General features: G+C 42.4%; 1 protein-coding gene across 1 annotated transcript in view; it reads left to right on the top strand.

Annotated features, from left to right (window-relative positions):
• The window catches only part of LOC118794645 (septin-9-like), a 75,519-nt gene that overhangs the window by 594 nt on the left and 55,850 nt on the right, over positions 1–19,075 (top strand). The gene's annotated exons all lie outside the window — the stretch shown is intronic.

The raw sequence follows: 19,075 nt of genomic DNA, 5'->3' as shown, positions 1-19,075 counted from the left end.
CTTTTATCAAAGTCCACACATCCCTGCCTGTATTACTGTCCCCAGATCCCTGCTTGTATCAGTCAACAGATCCCTGCCTATATTACTGTCCTGACATCCCTGCCTGTATTACAGTCACCACAGCCCTGTATGTATTACAATCCCACGTCCCTGCATGTATCACAGTCGCCAAATGCCCTGTCTGTGTCACAGTCACATCCCTGCCTGTATCACAGTCACATCCCTACCTGTATTATAGTTCTTACATCCCTGACTGAATTACAGTCCTCACATCCCTGGCAGTATTACAGTCCCCACATCCCTGCCTATATTACAGATTTACTGCAGATTGGAGTGTTACCAGGGACAGTGTGCTGTAGCTTTGCATGCATGCCATAGCCTGTTGGATCTGGAGTAACCTTATGGTATGATTTTGGCAGGTCTTTGTGTAAAAGTGGTGTATTTTGCACAACAGCATAGTCCCACCCATATCATGTTTGGAACCATATTTAGTATGCTTTGTAGTAATGAACAAGCTGAAGACATTGGCCAATTACAGATGTGGCCTTTTAACGTGCTGTAAGAGAGGCCATCCGAAGAGTCCACCCCAGAGCTAACAGCAGTGACCCCACAGGGAAGAAGTGTAAACTCTGAGGGAGGTGTATAAACTTGACAGGCAAGAGGCATAAAATTGAGGGGGGTGTGTAAACTCTGAGGAGAAAGAAACTGAGGAGAAAGAAACTCTGAGGTGGGGATTTAAACTCTGAGGAGGGTATATAAACATTGAAGGGGGTGTGTGAACTCTGAGAAAGGGTGTAAACTTTGAGGAAGGTGTGTAAACTTGACAGGGTGGTGGGAGAGCACTGCTGCTGCACAAGCTCCTACAGGAAATCATTTAAGAGAAGTGGTGAGCTTCAGGGGGAAGATGGCTCTTTATGACTGCAGAGATAAAGGGCTGACCACAGGCCGTCCCTAAAGCACCACTCAATTCCTCCATCTGAAGGCCCTCTCTGCTCAGTCTGCTGGGAGGAAACTGCTGAGCAGTGACACTATGACAAACCTGAGGAAAGAGTTGTTGAACACGCCAGGCATTGCTGAATCAGTCTTGAAGATAATTGGTACACCTTCCCATAGGGTTCTGATTAGATGTGAATGTTAAATGATCATTGTAAGCTAAGTTACTATATATCCTAAGAGAGAGGAAAAGGGAAGAAAGGTGGAAGAGTAAGGTGCTCTGAATGGCTCTGAATTTCCTTTTTTTTTTCAATTGAAATTTTATTGGATTTTTTGACATTTCAAACAGCCACAAACACAATACAGTGCAACTGACATAGGGAGGGAAAAAAACAGCAGCAACATTACATATCAATACAGCTATAGACACATAGTTGGCTACAGATATAGGTATAGCAGTGTACCCAAAATAACTATCATTTCATCATCATCATGAGGGCTCAAATCAAACAGGTTTACTCTCAATAAAGTTTACCTATGGGGACCATGTTTTCTGTATCCGTTTCCATATCGTATGTCAGCCTTTCAAGGGCAAGAAATTCCATAATTTGGTTAACCCACATGTTGAAAGAGGGGATGGAGTTACTATTGCACAGGAGAAGAATGCATTTCTTAGCAAGATAACACATAATTATGAATAAGTGTTCTTTGTCAGGGTAAAAAACAAAACCATCCAGTGCATAGAGAAGATACAGACAAGGATTCAAATCAAACTGACAGTCCAAAATTTTTTGGACAGCATCATGAATTGATTGCCAGAACCTAGAAATTTCTTTACAGGTCCAAAATACATGCATGTATGTCTCAGAATTACATTTCCTGCAAGATATTTCTGAATTCAGCCTGAATTCAGTTTCAGTGGAGTATAATAGTATCTATGAATAAATGTATAGTTGGACTTCTTTAGCATTATGCTTGTAAATGAGTGATATATCTTCTTACAGATAACTGACCATAAGTCATAAGTCATCACTGATAGCCATTTCAAAATCCTTTTCCCAAGATTTTCTAAGAGGTGCAAGAGAGCAGCATGATCTTTCTGACAAAATGGTGTATGCATATGATAGTTTAGCCCTAGTTGATTGGGAAGTAATTATAGGTTTTTCCAACTCTGAGAGTTGAGACCTGTACAATCATTTGCGTGTTAAGGAGGAGGTCAAAAGTCTAATGTGAAGATGCAGACTTCATCAAATGACTTCAAGGTTGTAAAGTCTTGGTGGAATAAATTAAAGACAACTTTAATACCTAACGCATCCCAGGGCCCAAGATTCTCATTTATAACTTTAGGTAGATCAGTGCTGGGGAATACAGGGGACAAAGAACATACTTGGGAAGCAATGCCTAAATATTTTCTGCAGTCCTTCCATGCTAGAAGAGTATTATATGTGACAAAAGTTTTGGAGATATTTCCAACCTGGTCAAATTTGTTAATAAAGATAATGGCAGTCAGAGGCAGTGGACTACATGATTTTGCCACTGTCTGAGTCCATACTGATTCAGGTCTATTCAGTGTCCATGCTATTAAATGGCGGATCTGACTGGACCGATAGTACAGTTGTAGATTTGGAAGGGCAAGGCCCCCCCTTGATTCATGCTTGGATAGGCTTGAGAATTTGATCCGGGGTCTCTTCTTACACCAAATAAATTTTGATATGTGTTTATTAATAGTTTTGAAGAATGAGGGAGAAAGATAGCATGGTAGCATCTGGAATAGATAGTTGAGCCTAGGGAGTATGTTCATCTTGATAATAGAAATTCGTCCAACCAGTGAGATTGGAAGGGTAGACCAAATATGTAAAACAGATTTCATTTTTTCCATCAGTGGGGCATAGTGACTTACAAAGAGAGAACACAGAGCCGGGGTTATAAAAATACCAAGATATTTGAACCCTTTAGGAGTCCAACAAAAAGGGCTGGGATTCTTTAGGCTGGGAGAGAGTGGAGCATTGAGGAGACATTAGATTTTGTGACATTAATTTTATACCCTGAAAATCTGCTAAATTGAGCAATAGTGTCCAAAATGAATGGCAATGATCTCTCTGGAGTAGATGTATACAGTATGGTGTGATCTGCGTAAAGTGAAATTTTATGTTCAAGGCCACCAGCAGAAATTCCCTTGTGTTAGGGTTGGATCTTATCATTTCAGCCAAGGGCTCTACAGCTAGTACAAAAAGCAAAGGAGATAGAGGGCAACCCTGCCCAGTAAAAATTTGTCTGAGTTCAAGCCATTGGTGGAGACTACTGCACTTGAACTGGCATATAAAGCTTTATCCAGGATATAAAGGTGAGACCCATTCCAAATTTCTCTAAAACAGCAAACAGAAAGCCCCGTTCAAGCCTATTGAAGGCTTTTTCAGCATCTAAAGAGATTAATAAAGCGGGTGTGCACTGAGAGCTTACATGGTCTATTACATGAAGGAGTCGCCTGATGTTGTCGGAGGAGTACCTGTCCACAATAAACCCAGTTTGATCTGGCTTTATCAATTTTGGCAGGAGCTTTTCTAACCACTGTGAGATCAGTTTGGTAATAATCTTGTAATCGCAGTTGAGCAAGCTAATTAGTCGATATGATGAGCAATTTAGTGGATCCTTAGCTTTTTTTTTTTAATAAAAGTGAAATATGAGCAGAATTCATTGTCCCAGGGAGAGTTCTGTTCTCACAAAAATCAAGCAACATTGGCATGAAAATAGATTTGAGTTGGGGCCAGAAAGTCTTATAGAATTCACATGGATTCACTATACATCTTATAGAAACCATCTGTGCCAGGACTTTTGTTGGATGACATAGACACAATAGCTTCCCATACTTCCTCAGATGTAAATGGTAAGTTCAAACTTTGTTTATCGAGAAAAGACAGTTTTGGTAAGGGGATATTTTCCAGAAACAAGCTCAACTCATCGGCCGAACATGCACATTCATGAGTATACAGGTTCTTGTAAAAATCATAAAAAGTTTCATCTATCATAAGAGGGCCATATGTTATTTCATTATTGTTCCTCTGAATAACAGCAATGGTTCACTCTGGTAGCTCCTTTTTTAACTGATAAACTAGTAACCTGCTGGGCCTACTCCCATATTCATGGTATTTCTGCCTGATGAAGAATATATCTTGTTTAATTTGATGGGTATAGTCAAGTTATAACTTAGCCCTAGCTACCTGTAGTCTCCTCCGTGCTGCGTCATCCATAGAGCTGTTGTATATTTTTTCATAGTGATCCACCTCCTCCACCAGCCTCTGTCTACAGTCCTCCCTTGCTTTTTTTTTTCTAAATGAACAATAAAAGATTAGATGCCTTTTAATAGTAGCTTTAGCAGCCTCCCAAAAATAGCAGGGGAAACTGGGGAATCAGCATTATTCTGTTTATAATCATCAATCCATGCACATATTTCCTTTTTAAAACCCTCATTTGTAAGTAGGGAGGTGTTGACAGCTCCATCACTCCAATCCTTCAGAAGGTGGTCTGAAGACACATCTCTTCAGACTCTGTTCTCACTGCTCGCTGCCAACCCTTTACAGTCAGCGTCGTTGCCAGTTGAGCTAAAGGCAAATTGCTCCTAGACTGTCGGCAACAACGCTACTTAACCAGGTCTCAGGGAGTGACGCAGCCACTGCAACCGCTCGGCTACCTGCTACCCGCTACCTAAGGCTTTACGCAGGACTCACACGAGCTAATCACTTCAGCTCTGCTACACTTGTTACAATATTCAAAATAGTAGTGGTGTTCAAAACGATTATTTTTAGTGATTTTGTTCTTTTTGTTCAGTACAATAAAATGATTCAAATGTTTGACTCACAGATTTGTTCATTTCCAAATCCAGTAGGGCGACATAGACAAATCTGTAAATAGTTTTATTGCATTTTAAATATTACTCTACATTGTTTCAAACATCATGTCCATTATTAGCCTGCTCTGCGGCAAAACAGCACGTGTGAAACCAAATGTCAATGAAAGTAATAATTAAATCGTAATATTCATTACGTGAAACTGCACCATGCTATTCAAACAATCATGCAGCCACAAAGTATACTTCGTCTTTAGGAAGGTAATAGAACCCCACATTTTAACGTGTATAATAGCATAAGTACTTGATATTTGCTAAAACTAAAAAAAATCCACTGAGGAAAAAAGAGCCATATCCGAAGCGAAAAACTTTTGAATTAACTGAGCCCAAATTTAATATACTTGTAGGCCTAGTCAGTGATGTCGTATTGTTATTTGTTGTTAATGTAGACATAGTACGTTACAAATATGATGCATAGGCTTATGCATCACATTTCTGTTTTGTTTTGTAGCCTACTATTTGTCAGTATTTATTAATAAGGACTTTATTCACGTTAAAAGGAAATGTGATGTCAACATTAAATAAATCGTAGCCTACGTAAAATTGCAATTGTGATAAACAAGAACTGTGATACATTGCGCGCACCTAAAATATGCTACTGTTAAAAATGTAAATATAAAATAATATTCCAGGTAGATGAGCAAAATAATATTTAATAATATTTTTAATTCCTATAATAATGTCACGGAAGCACTCTGGTTCCATTTGCATCGTCACAGTGAATGGCAGATGTAGTCCAAGCCTGCTATACTGAGAACTAGCGATTCTAGCAACACGTAGTCACCAGATCTTCATACTCAGTGACTCTTTTGAGGGGAACGGAACCGGTGTACTGGGCCTTGTCAGCATAGTCAGTGAATCTTTGGAGTCTGAAGGAACTGTTGTACTGAGAACTTCTCAGCAGTACATCAGGTCAGTAGGGGGAATTTACAGTCTTCGTAGTCACCGGATCTTTTGCATTATCCCACATCGTCAGCATAGTTAGAGAATATTCCGAGTCTGAAGGAACCGTTGTACTGAGAACTTGTCAACAGTACATCAGGTCATTCAGTACACAGTACACAGTACGCATTTCGAGTCTTCCAGAGTCAGTCACATGGCATGGTCAGTATAGACACTGAGCCGCTGTGCCGAGATGGCCAGTGGGAGGTGCTTCAAGTGTTTAGCATTTCAGCCATTGGCTAGTTGTTGTCATGAACGTACTGCTGTTAGTTTTGTCATAGGCTGCTTCATGGACAGACCGCATAGCTAATATCCACTGGAGGGAGAGTTATAGCTGCTATGCCAGCTAAGCAGCGCGCATGTTTGCAAAGAGGAAGGGGAACGAATCTTTTAGACTAGCGATTCAGTACACTCAGTTCACCTCAAAGATTCGGTCAAAAAGATTCATTTGTTCACAAACTGCACATCACTACAAAATAGTCGGTGGCTGCCCACACAAATTTCCAATAATTAAAGTGAACCTCCTCTCGGGATAGACATTTCGGGATAGCTCCCACTTGCAACTGGCATCTTGTTGACCACTCCTAGCAGTCCCTTTCATTGATGCCACATGTGCAGGGCGAGGGGGGACACTCAGCATGGGGATTGAGTCTCAGGTTTCACTCACTTACAACCTGTGCAAAATCTGCTGACCAAAGGGATTGTGGATAGTAAGTATGATCATACTTTTTATCTCAGTTATCATTTTTAGCCTAGTTAATCACAAAGTAGCCATTAGTGACAGCAGCAGTGCAGTAATAGGGAATGGGTGTGGTTAGACACTCTGCCTCAGAAGCAGCAACAGTAAGCCTCACTCACTTCCAGAAGGAAGTAAAAAAGAGCAAGAAATATCAGGCATAGACACCCTCACTTACATCTGAAGGGGTTAATCTGAGCCGTGATCATGTGACCCTCCGTTTCTCTGTGGCTTGTTTGTTTGAGGAGGAGGATGAGGGTCCTGTTAGGGATGGAGCCTTTAACAATGGTTGGACATGTTTTCACTGAAAACCGTGCCTCTGTAACTTACAGTGGGAAGGACTGACCCACAATGCTGTCTCAGCTCTGCGCCAAATGGATTCCTTTAAACTAGAGGGAAAAACATTTTAAATGTCTACATTTAGAGAGGAGAAAAGGAGAGAGAGGGGGAGGGGGGAGGGAGGTGAAGAGAGAGGGAGAGAGGTAGGGAGGGGGAGAGGGGAGAAGGGAGGGGTAGAGGGAGGGAGGGGCTGGACCAGAAAGATGTGAAATTTGCCAAGTGTTGTACCTCAGTGCTCTCCAAGGTCTGCTACTTGCTCACATTGAAAAAGAAGCATAAACACTCCACAATGGCCTCGCTCACCATTCAAGAAGCCCTGTTTATTCATTGAATAAATCCTGTAATTTCTTTAAAAAGTCAGATTTAATGAACTCCCATTCCCATCATGCCCCAAGCCAGCGCTCATTAGGAGAAATGACATCACCAGCAGCCTAGCCTCCCACAAGTGGGAGACCAGTGAGAGACAGAATCGCAGGGGGCAAGACCTAACATCCATCCTGAAAAAGAGCACTGATTCACGACCGGAGGCTGAACCTGTGTTTGCTGGTGATGTGACATTTGGGGACTGCCGGGCCAGATGTCGTTGAATCACGCATCTGATTTGGATTTGGGGCTAAGTACTCTGTGGGCCTCGACTGTGAGTCACAGCGCTCTCATGCTTGTTTCACCCTGGCTTTCCTTGTGAAAGTTAGTGATGAGCCAGTGTATTTCAGGCAAAACGTTTTTTTCTGCATGCATAAAGAGCTTTTGAAGGCCGAATCAAGGGCTGAGTCATTTGTGGGCTTCTGTATGTAGCATGAGGTGAACATGTTTTCTCAGATAAATCACAGTGTGTGCTTTCAAGCCAGCTGCCAAAAATACCATATTTGACATAGTTGGGAGTATGAACAGGAATTTAGAGGTGACTTTCACTTGACCAGGCTCCTACAATAAGCTTAGCTTGTCCTCTCATGTGTTTTAGGAATTACAAGCAGTGAGAGCATGAAATTCTGCAACACCATGTCCATGTGAAAGGAAAGAACCAGGGATTATTCATATAATTCATCACACCCTCTGTTCACATAATTATTATGTGAACAGAGAGTGTGCTTGGTGCCCCCTACCCTCCTGCAGTAATGCAGAGAGGACCCATGGTCATGCAGAGCAGACCTACAATAATGCAGAGCAGACCTATGGTCATGTACAGAGAATTTACAGTCATGCAGAGAGGACCTGCGTGCCATCCTACAGTCATGTAGCGGTCCCCAGTCTTTTCCTGATGCAGACTGCCTCTGTATAATTTCAGCACACTCAAATGAGAAGAGAAGAGCCATCAGGGCCAGCCAGCTGCAGAGATGCCTGTCTCCTATATACTCACCTCATCGCTAATGGTGTCTAAGCCACATTCCTTCCACATGGCCTGTGTATATGTTTGGCTCCAAGGTGAGACGATGAGGTAATTATACACCGTCTTCCAAGGATCCCTTTTAGCCAGCCTGAGCAGGCTCCATACACAGCACTTCTAACAATGACCAGCAGGAGGTCAGATAGTTGCAGGCAGCTATTGCTAATGTCAGTACAGAACTGATCATAAGGAATGCCACTGTCATAGGGTCTCTCTATTTGTGGTATAAGAGCATGAGTGCCGTCTGTTAGTATATGTCCTTGCCTGACAGCAGTAGCTCTTAGTGTGCTTCCTGTCATCCCTGACAGAGTCAGGGCGCATCATAGAAGGGGCAGGGCAGAGTGGGTGAGACTTAGCTCAGAATGGGTGGAGCTTAGCATGGAGTGGGCAGAGTTTAGTGTCTATGTGTTTCCACTGCTGATAGCATGGTTAGGGTCTGGAGCCAGGACAGGTGGGCCTCCCAGCAGTGTCCTGTGTTCCCGCACTGCCAGCCAATTGTGTCTCTTGCTGGATGCTATGACTACGAAGATCACTCAGTCTGCATTTTCCATGGATGTGTTGCCACAGTGGTGGCATAGTGTCAGTAACGGCAGAGGCTGATGCGCGTTTGTGTGCAGGTACGGAGGCTCTGCGAGCAGGCGGCAGTGGTTGCGGGACTGGTAGTGGAGGATCAGCCACGTCCTCTGTATTATTAACCGCTTGTACAGGAAGCGTTTCCGGCTTTCCCGGGGCCCCAGGTAACGTGACCCTCTGGTTTCATTTGCAGCATGCAGTGAGGGCCGGTGGGGAAGGTGATGGCCCAGCCCGCTAGGATTACTGCCACTTAACTCCGTCAATTTCCTGTGGGAGCAAGTGATTACACAGTCGCGGAGAGCATTGTGAGACAGCCCCCACCTCAGATTTATAATTAATACCAGGTGGTGGGATTGTAAATAACAATATTGATGGCAGCAGTGGTTATCTCCCTCGATTTTACATAAGCAGCGGAGGGCATATTACCCTGTTCACTTGGGGGGTGACTATCACTAGGGTTGAGTATACGCTCTGACTGCCATACCAATGAGCCTGGCTCTTTGGCGTTGCGGTCAAGCAGCAGGTTTGGCACCCCGTAGAACTGGCTTCGAGGCCAGGAAGGGTGACTGCTCTCTCCCTTCACTACAGAGGGGCTGCCTGGTGCCCCCCCCCCCCCCCCCCCCCCCGTTGCTTGCACTCCACTGTGATGCTGCCTCTCAGTCAGCCCCTAGGGGTCATACGTGCACCCCATTTCATGAGCAGGTGCTTTATGAACAAGCTGTGCATTTCACAATGCTGGATAATGGTGCTCACACATACATACGTCAGCAGAGCACTCAGCTACACAAAGCTAAACATAAGGTTGGAATTATACATCAATATAGGATGGAACAGGGCACATTTGTATGGTTCTGTCTTGTTTGCGGGTGATTTAGCCCAAGTTCTCAGGTCTGTCACATACATTACATTTAGAACCACTACCCTGAGCCCAACCACAGCTATGCCACATTGGAGCATGGCCAGTTTTAAGCACCGAACATTGATTGGAACGCACTTGCATGGGTCCTTATGGGCTTCCCTGTCTCTTTCTCATTTTTGACCAGAGAGCTCATAGTGTTTTTCTTCCCCTCTGTAGCTTGTAGTCTTTTTATTTCCTTCAAAAAATTTTGTTGGTCCAGGCCAGGAGTCATTACCGCTTTGTTGCTGCGCTGATATGACAGCAATTGTCACAGAGCACCACTGCTCCTAAAACACTTGTTTGGGTTGAGGGGGGATTTTCTGTCTCTGAGACTCTGGATCACAGTTGTTCTTCTCAGGGGCTAACTGTTCATGTGCCCTGGGTTCCAGTGCTGGCTGGCTGTCAGGTGTAACCTGCCACACCTGTAGCAGAACCACCTGCCACAGGCCTCTGAGGAGCAGACTGCAGCAAACCAAAGAATATATATCCATTCTGATTGTTTACAGTAATGCTGAGAAAATGCAGACTATCTATCCAGAAAAGCCCTGTCAGCGTTCCTCTGTGGGTCCAATTCTTTTCAACATCCTGCACATTCATTTATTATTTTTTCCTCAATATGAGTTTGATTACAAATGTACTGTGGAGCACTTGCTCACTGGAGGTTGTGGGTTTGAATTCTGGCTTTGGCACTGCTGGAGTGTCCCAGAGTAAGCCTCTTTCACAAATTTAAGAACTAGTGCATTACAGCTTGGACAGGGGAAAATCCCTTATGAACACAATTCACATCAGACAGCTCTGGATTAGATCTGGCAAATATCTTTTGTGGTTAACAAGCGAACACTGTCCTGCGCTTGTGATTACATTGCAAACGTAGAAGCCCCACAGTCCAAAGTGTGCGTTAATTGCAGATCTCATTTTTGGCAGGGAAGGCTGACTCAGTCAATGTCCTCTGGGATGAATTAGAGATTTCCCTGGAGGCTGACCCGTGAATGAGCGTGGTTTTTCATTTCCCTCTAGAAACGAGGAGTGTTTATTGTTAAAAGTCGAGGGTGCGGAACGAGAGTGGTGCCTCTGCACTTTGTGAGGGAAAGCTCTCAGCTGTCAGAGAGCAAAGTGCCGTCAGAGCAGCAGGAAAAGCTCCGTAGTCTCTGGCGAATTTGGCTGTTTGCAACACAGAACCAGACAGCAAAACTGAACTGATCCCTGGCGCTCTGTAAGTACTCACATTTCCACAGTAAGCTGAAAGTTACCAACAAATTGCTTTAGAACGAGTGAGAAATGATTCATTATGCGTTCTGTAAGGTACAGGAAAGATATTTAAAAAGGAATTGCTGGCTCTTCACCCTTGTTTACCTTGAGAAAAACCTTCCTCGGTTCATGTAGAAGATGCTTTCTCCCCCTTCAAAAAGGTTCAATCACTTTTTTGAAAAGCAAAAAAAGAAAGATAACAATTCAGACTAATAGTCACAACTGAATTCAATTCAATTCAATTTTATTTGTATAGCGCATTTTACAACACAAGTTGTCACAAAGCAGCTTTACATTGTTCCCAGGCCTAAGACCCCCTGAGGGCAAGCCTAAGGCAACAGTGGCAAGGAAAAACTCCCTAATTTACAGGAAGAAACCTTGAGCAGAACCTGGCTCAGAGGGGGAGCCAATCTGCTTCTGGCTGGCACTGGGCAGTTAGAATTACACAGAATACTTGAAATTGTACAATGTACTTTAAAACGTGAGTTTTGATAGACAGTAGTAAATAACAGAGTAATTATAAAATGTATCCTAGAGAATGTCTTGTTCTTGGCACACAGTTGGCTTGATAGGCAGGGCAGCGAAGTAGGACTGGAGATCGGGGTGTGATGTTTGGACTGCAGCTCCAGGCAGGAGCCCGGAGCAGGGACAGGAAACAAATAGAGAACAATGATTAGTGGATGGTAAGAATACCATGAATGTACAGCAGAGAGGCAGGGGAGGAGGGGCAGGGAAAAAGGTGCCAGTGTGCAACAAGGAAAAAACCCCAGCAGACTAACATTATGGCAGCATAACTAGGGGACGGGAGGCAAGGTACTGGCATAGTCATGAGGGCGGCCCTAAGGCAGTCAACACCAGTTCATGATAGCAATGACCATTTAGACCACCAGACACTCTATGATCCACGCCAGCACCAGGCCATGTCCCTCAGCTAAAGGATTTACTGTATAGATATGTTTTTAGCCTAGACTTAAAGGTGGAGAGAGAGTCTCCTCCCTGAACCTCGGTAGGTAAGCTGTTCCACAGGAGAGGGGCTCGATAGGAAAAGGCTCTACCACCTATAGTAGTTTTGCCCACTCTTGGAATGATGAGAAGCCCGGCATTTTGGGAATGAAGGGCTCTTTGTGGAAGGTATGGATGAAGAAGGTCCTTAAGATAGGGAGGGGCAAGCCCATTTAAAGCCTTAAATGTCAGTAAGTGTATTTTAAAATCGATCCGGTATTTAATGGGTAACCAATGGAGAGAAGCTAGAATTGGGGTAATGTGCTCAGAACGTGTAGTTTTAGTTAAGATTCGAGCAGCTGCATTTTGTACCAGCTGAAGAGGTTTTAGTGAGACGTTTGCTCATCCTGACAAGAGGGCATTACAGTAGTCTAATCTGGATGTTACAAAGGCGTGGATTAACTTTTCACCATCATTAACTAATACAATTTTCCTGATTTTGGCTATATTTCTCAAATGGAAGAAGGCTGTCCTAGAGGTGTTAGTTATGTGAGTTTCAAAAGAGAGCTCAGGATCAATAACGACACCAAGGTCTTTGATAGCTGCACTCGAGGAGAGGGAGACACCATCAAGGTCCAGTCTAAAGTGAGTGAATTTGCTCCTGACTGAATTTTGGCCAACGACCAATATTTTGGTTTTGTCTGAGTTAAGGAGGAGAAAATTTTGGGCCATCCAATTCTTTACATCTTTTAGGCAGGCCTCCATGTTTGAGATATTCAGAGGGACGGCAGGTTTGACTGATATGTATAACTGAGTGTCATCCGCATAACAGTGGAAGCTAATGTCATGTTTACGGATGATATCGCCGAAAGGCAACATGTATAACGAGAAGAGCAGAGGCCCGAGCACAGATCCTTGTGGTATACCATATCTTATTCTGGAACGAGCAGAAGATTCATTGTTAATGGAGACAAACTGATATCTTTCTGATAGAAGATCTAAACGCAGCACTCAGGTCAAGCAGCACAAGAAGAGAGATACAGCCATTGTCACAGGAGAGTAGAAGATCATTGAGCATTTTGAGGAGAGCAGTTTCCGTATTATGATGGGGTCTATGGGGACTGAAAGACTTCCAAAATGTTGTTAGCATGTAAAAATGCACAGAGTTGCTTTGATACTGCTTTTTCTAGGATTTTTGTAACTGAAGAGAAAGAGTAAGGGAAATGTCCCTTTAACAATGATCATTTTAAAGAGTAAAAAATAGGAATGAAAATGGGATGTAAGACAGAAATAAATAAATGAAGTAAGTTTGGTTAAGTGCACTGGTGTTCAGAGGAAATTTTGCTTTCTCTCAGCAAACAATAGATTGCTGTGACCTGGGAGCTTTATCGTGTGGCAATCACTGACAGCTGGGAAAGCTTCAGTGCCTTTTAGCTTGTGGAAACACCATGATTAACAAACGACCTCCACTCAAACAAACACCGCACAGCAGTTTAATCCACACATTCTGTAAGTTTATCTGCTTTGTGGTCACTCTTCAAACACATCATTAAGATTTTACCAGAAAATAGAGAAAGGTTTGGGGGCGTGTTAGAGTTATGGTTAGTGACACAGTAATAATAATAAACAGTATATTCAGTGGCTTGTTTGTATTGAACATCCATACAGTAAAAGTTGACATTAGAACGCAAGCATGTCCCTGGTGTAATTTGGGAAGCAGGAAATGAGGTTCGGTGGCATGCATTTACAGCACCCCACGCCTGGAGGGTGCAATAGCCCCGCCTCTGCACCAGCTTCAGTTTGAGATAGCAATGCCAGTCCCTCATGCCCTCATGCCAGTCACAATGCGGTTCTCCAGGGACGGATGTATGATCCTCCATTCCTTCTGCGTCAGCTCACGAAGCGTCGGGAGTGCACAGTATTGGCATTGGCTGTTTTGGTCCTGTAATTTGTTCCATACATGCAGAATGTCAAGAATGTCTCACACAAGCCTGCACACGCTGAGCATCCCATAGGGACCTGCCTCCAGGGAGAATTTTTACTGCTTGCTTTCCAGTTGTGTCTGTTCATCAGCTTGTTCAGATTTGAACAGCATCTAAACAAACCAAAATATTACTTTTTTGTAAATCATCAGGTCAAGGGCCACCTCAAAATATGGAAGTTTTCTGTTTGGGTAAAACATTGGCTGAGGTTAAGATGATCTGTTGCAATTGTCTCACCACAATAACGATTGTCATTTAATACAGACAGACGAGAAAGTACCTTAGAGGCAACATTCTCAAAGATCATGGTCTAACTACTTCAACTAAACTATTCCATTTGTGTTGAATGCCTTGGCAGTATTCTAAACAAAAAGACAAAGTGTTTGCAATATTTTTGAGCTAATGGAACTAAAATTAAAAACCCAAACACAATAACTTCTTGAGGCTGCTTTTCCATGCAGGCATGGATAAACACTTTCATCCATTTCTTTACTATTCACACGGGAAGTGAGAAAGGCCAGTGCTCTCCCCCTCCCGCCTTTTGAAGTCTCGATCCATGCCTGGTTAAACAACTACCATTTGGTTGCAGGCAGGCTGTGGATTCTACAAAGAAACGGCTGTGTTGGTTACCTTGGGTTACTAAATGAAAGTCCCAGTGGGGACAAAAACATCATTTCCCACTTTCAACATTGATTACAAAGCAGCGGTGTAGACACATGTAGCCAAAGGAGGGTTGCTGAAGAGGTAATTTAGATGCAGTGCTTCATTAAGTCTGTGCGGAGCTGCTGAAATGAATCATTTGTGTTTGGGAGCATGAAACCATTGCTATGGTATCCAAACCTATAATGTTAGTAATTTCTCTTTGGAACTTTGGTTTTAAACAGATGCCATTTTCCTAATATTCTGGGGTGCATTATTCTTCTATCCAAGCTGCAGTTTCTCTAATTAGGCCCCTGTTAAACTAACAAGCACTAGAACAGGGGATAGCATTGTTTGGCAAATAGGTTACGTTATGTAATATGTTTTATGTTACTGTCTGCTCAACAAGAGATATTCATTTCATTTGTATAAATCCTTGTCCTTAGACTGTTGTTTGAGAGCAGAGTCCTTGTGCACTATTGGTCGAGTGTGTTAGTGTGCTGTAAATCATGGTGACATTCAGGCCCCTCTGAGCCACAGGCAGTGACAGACAGCGCTAGCCCGTCCCTGTCCCTATTGTCTACGGGGTCTACGGGGTACCAAACATGCGTCTTTGACTGCGACGCTAAAGAGCCAGGCTCGTTGGTATGGCAGTCAGAGTGCATACTGAACTGTAGTGACGGCACTGCGTCACAGCTCCTTGATTAACAATAAAGCAAATAATTCACAGAATAATAGACACCAATCACGTAATTAGAATAAATGATTATGCTCGTGAAACACCACAGATTGTCTGAAATTTGTGTGCTATTGCGAAAATGGAGAGATTGTTTAATTAACAAGGATGGCAATTTGAATAACTAAGTGGCAAGTAATCTCAAAGCTTTCTCTTAAATGTTTCACATTATAGCTTTCTTGTGTTACAAAATTCAAATTACAAAACAGAACTAAATTTAGTTAAATCGATTTAAATTACTGAGAATAAACTTTTAGTTTGAGTTTAGGTTGAGTGCAGTGAACAATAACATTTAGAACACAGACTTCAGCTATGATGATGCAGTTTAAATCGGTAAGTGCCATCCTTGTTAATTAAACAATCTCACGTTGTAGCTTTTGCAAGCACACACTACAGACAATCTGCGCTGTTTCGCGAGCATAATCATTCATTCTAATTACGTGATTGGTGTCAATTATTCTGTGAATTATCTGTTTTATTGTTAATCAAGGATAATAAAGGGGAACAGGTTGAAAGTAATGATAGATTTAAAGGTAGTGTTTGGGCTTACCCTGTTTCTAGCTCACCCGCCACCATGGGGGGAGAGACTTGCATTGGTAGTTGAGGTGAAACAGCAGGGTATTTTGGCAGGGCTCACCATTCAGCACTGAACTTTTCTTAGCCCTTCCCACTGTGTCTAGAGCTCCAGAACACTGAGACCCAGCGAGGTGTAGGTTTGGGGGGGTGGGGGTGCACCCCCTGTTTCTGCTCGTGCTTTGTGTTTGTAGCAGTGCAGTCCTTCTGGGGAGACAGGGAAGTGTTTTGGCGACCAGTTTCTTCCGGTAAGCCATCTTTCCTATTACTAGTAAATCGACAATGGCACAGTCGTGAAGCAAGAAGTGGTGTTGTGTACCTTTGTGTACAAACAGCAAACAAAAACAGTCCTGTTTAAGTTTTCACACATTTCCCTGTGATGAGGACCGCAAGAGACAGGGGTGTACTGGGAAAGAAATTCAGCCCTGGACTTATCCGCTAGAACCGGCCGGGGGGGATTGTCAAGTTCTGTCTACAACTGAATTACCTCTACCTCTTAATTAGTTAATGTGCATGGACTTTACAAACGATTATATTCTTCTGAATATACATCACGCAGCAAGTTTCATATTGCGTTTAATGCAACTAGCTAGCTAGGTAGGTACATCAGCTGTCCCTTTAACCCACTAGGTAGCTAGTTAGCTAGCTTGCTTACCTTGGTAACAGCATACAGCTAACATTGAAAACTTGTCTTGTTTTATTTAGCGTTAATTAAAAAAAACAGCGGTGACAATGCAATATTTTACTTAGGTTAGATGAGTGCGTTGTTGGTAAGCTTACACATCTAAGCTCTGTTTGAGCTAATCATGACGTGACTTTGTCAGGGTCAAAGTAAAGGTTTACATATGAATGTGTGTCATTGAAAACTGCTGTGCAACATGCCTTAACAGTGAAGGCATTCATGAAATTATGGTATCTTGTTATTGAAATAAACATTCATTTCTCAGTCCTCCCAACTGAACCATTTCATCAGATGATAGGTACACAGAGAGGGCCGGTAAAGAGACAGACAGGGCGGTGGCGGCCCACCAGGATTTGTCCTGGCATGCCTGATGGCCAGTACAACACTGGCAAGAGAGTATGGATTCAAGCCATCAAGGCCTGCCGTTTAACGTCTGTGATGACACAGTTGTTTGTAGCATGCACTTTCGCAGCGACGACCTGTTTACAACAACTAGTCTAAACAGAATTAAAAAAGATCATTGTATTTGAGCCTTGTATTTTTCCATGGGTCTCTGACAGAACCCCAGCCAGGAAGTCCGTTTATGACAGGTCGACTGAAAGACTGGGTTTGATGTTCGTCGAGTCAAACCTTGCTGTGGTTGAGAAAATGTTTATGTTGCTGGCCAAAGCATCTCCTTCAACAGACCAATGCAAACAATAATTTATGCACCTCTCTTGCTCCTTTTGCCCCCTAACAGATTCAGTGTTATCTTCACTACACCTTCAGTTTGTTTCTTTTTAAGTGACCTGTAGCACCGTGTTAGTATTACGACACCGTTTACTACGTCGGACACTATACCAAAAAGAACATGGACGTAACAAACATGAATAAATATTTAACTATCATAACATATGTTATGACAATGAACAATTGGACAATTTCATTACACAGCTTTACTGAAGTGCATTTACAAGCTTCTAGGTGGCTTGATCTAACGTTAGCCATCTCTCTGTAGCTAGCTGACATTACCTTCATAATTAAAGATAAACTGCTCATGGAACAGTTAAAATCCACGCTCCAGTTTGGATCGTTTTGTTTTGCAATATATATCCACCGTTTCAGCAACTTGTGAGAGCTGGAATTTTGGCAGATTTGCCAAAGATCTGGAGAACATCAGAGAAACACACACATCTTCACCGAAGGTAGCTATGCAGCCCTCGTACTGCGATGTGACTAGGCAGGACTAGACAGCTAGCTAACAATAACTTGAATCCCAATAAATCCAACAAGGCTTGACTTTTCTTGATGTTTACTGAGTATCCAAGCTGTTGCAACAAAATACACAAACAGAAATATCTACACGAATCATGCATGATATATTACACGCAACTAAAATACATCTAACACAGAATGATGAAAATGCTAATCGCGATAGCTAGCATAACTAACTAGCATGTTCAAATAGACGTTACAAAAATATAGCAAATTTGCACAAAATATTGCAAACTAAGAAATAGCGCAGTCCCATGACAGCATAACATTGAAGCACAAATCCGGTACTTACAGACAAATAATGTCCAACTCTCAAACATAAAGACAGCACTTTTAGATCCCAATGGCTGAAGGTTGACTGAAGCAAAATCTAAACTTACGACTTATATTACTGCGGGGTTAGGAAACATCCACAAGGTGGCAGTACATACAAACTTAACTCAATTATTAGGTATCATAATACAGCTATTACGATTCAATATATTGCGATACTGTAAGCAAGGCGATATATTGCGATTTTTAAAATCTAATTTTAGGAAAACTGTCATAGTATAAAGAACATACCACCATATACATAAAATATGAGTAAAAAAAGTTTACTTTTTGTATGCAATCAGAACAGTGGGATCTGCATTTACATTTATCACAATCCCTGTAACATCCAACCTCATAACACTACTTTTTGTGCAGTCTGAGCAAAGGAATTAAGATTTGCCTATATCAGTAAAAAATAAAAATGTAAAAGTGCTTGCAGGATTCTGTAAGTAAACAAATTAAGTAAATAAAAAAATTAAGCAGTGTTAGACACACACACACACACACACATATAATATGTATGTATACACGTATATATACATACTTACAGACTGTATATATTTTTAGATCCTGCTTTAAAGGTTCACTGTATGCCAGTTTTTAATTTCTCAAGTAGTTAATAAAAGAAAATGCATAGTCCCTGTAACATCCAGTGGTGTCTTGCTGAGTGTGCTCTCGGATTCATTGTGTTCCGCGAGTATTTGATTTTGGCATGGCACATTTTGCAAACGGCATGGCTCTTGTCAGTCTCCTTAGTGCTTCTTTATTGTGGAAGCCAAAATGAACCCACACTTCAGCTCTGTATGCCGTGGGTGTTGGTCTAACTCTTTCGGATTCAGCCATCTGTGGTAACGTTACTAGTCAGCTAGGGTTGCTTATGCTAACGTTAGTGTTGCACCCAGGGTCAGAGCCGATGGCTCATTGCAGAGGGGACGAGGACCTGTAGTGGGCCTTATACAGCCTACTATAGGCTGTATGGAGATGCAAGACAGATC

Source organism: Megalops cyprinoides, chromosome 19 (assembly GCF_013368585.1).
Source record: "Megalops cyprinoides isolate fMegCyp1 chromosome 19, fMegCyp1.pri, whole genome shotgun sequence".
Lineage (NCBI taxonomy): Eukaryota > Metazoa > Chordata > Actinopteri > Elopiformes > Megalopidae > Megalops > Megalops cyprinoides.
Note: the sequence above shows the minus strand (reverse complement) of the source record. Positions and strands in the feature narration are given on the sequence as shown.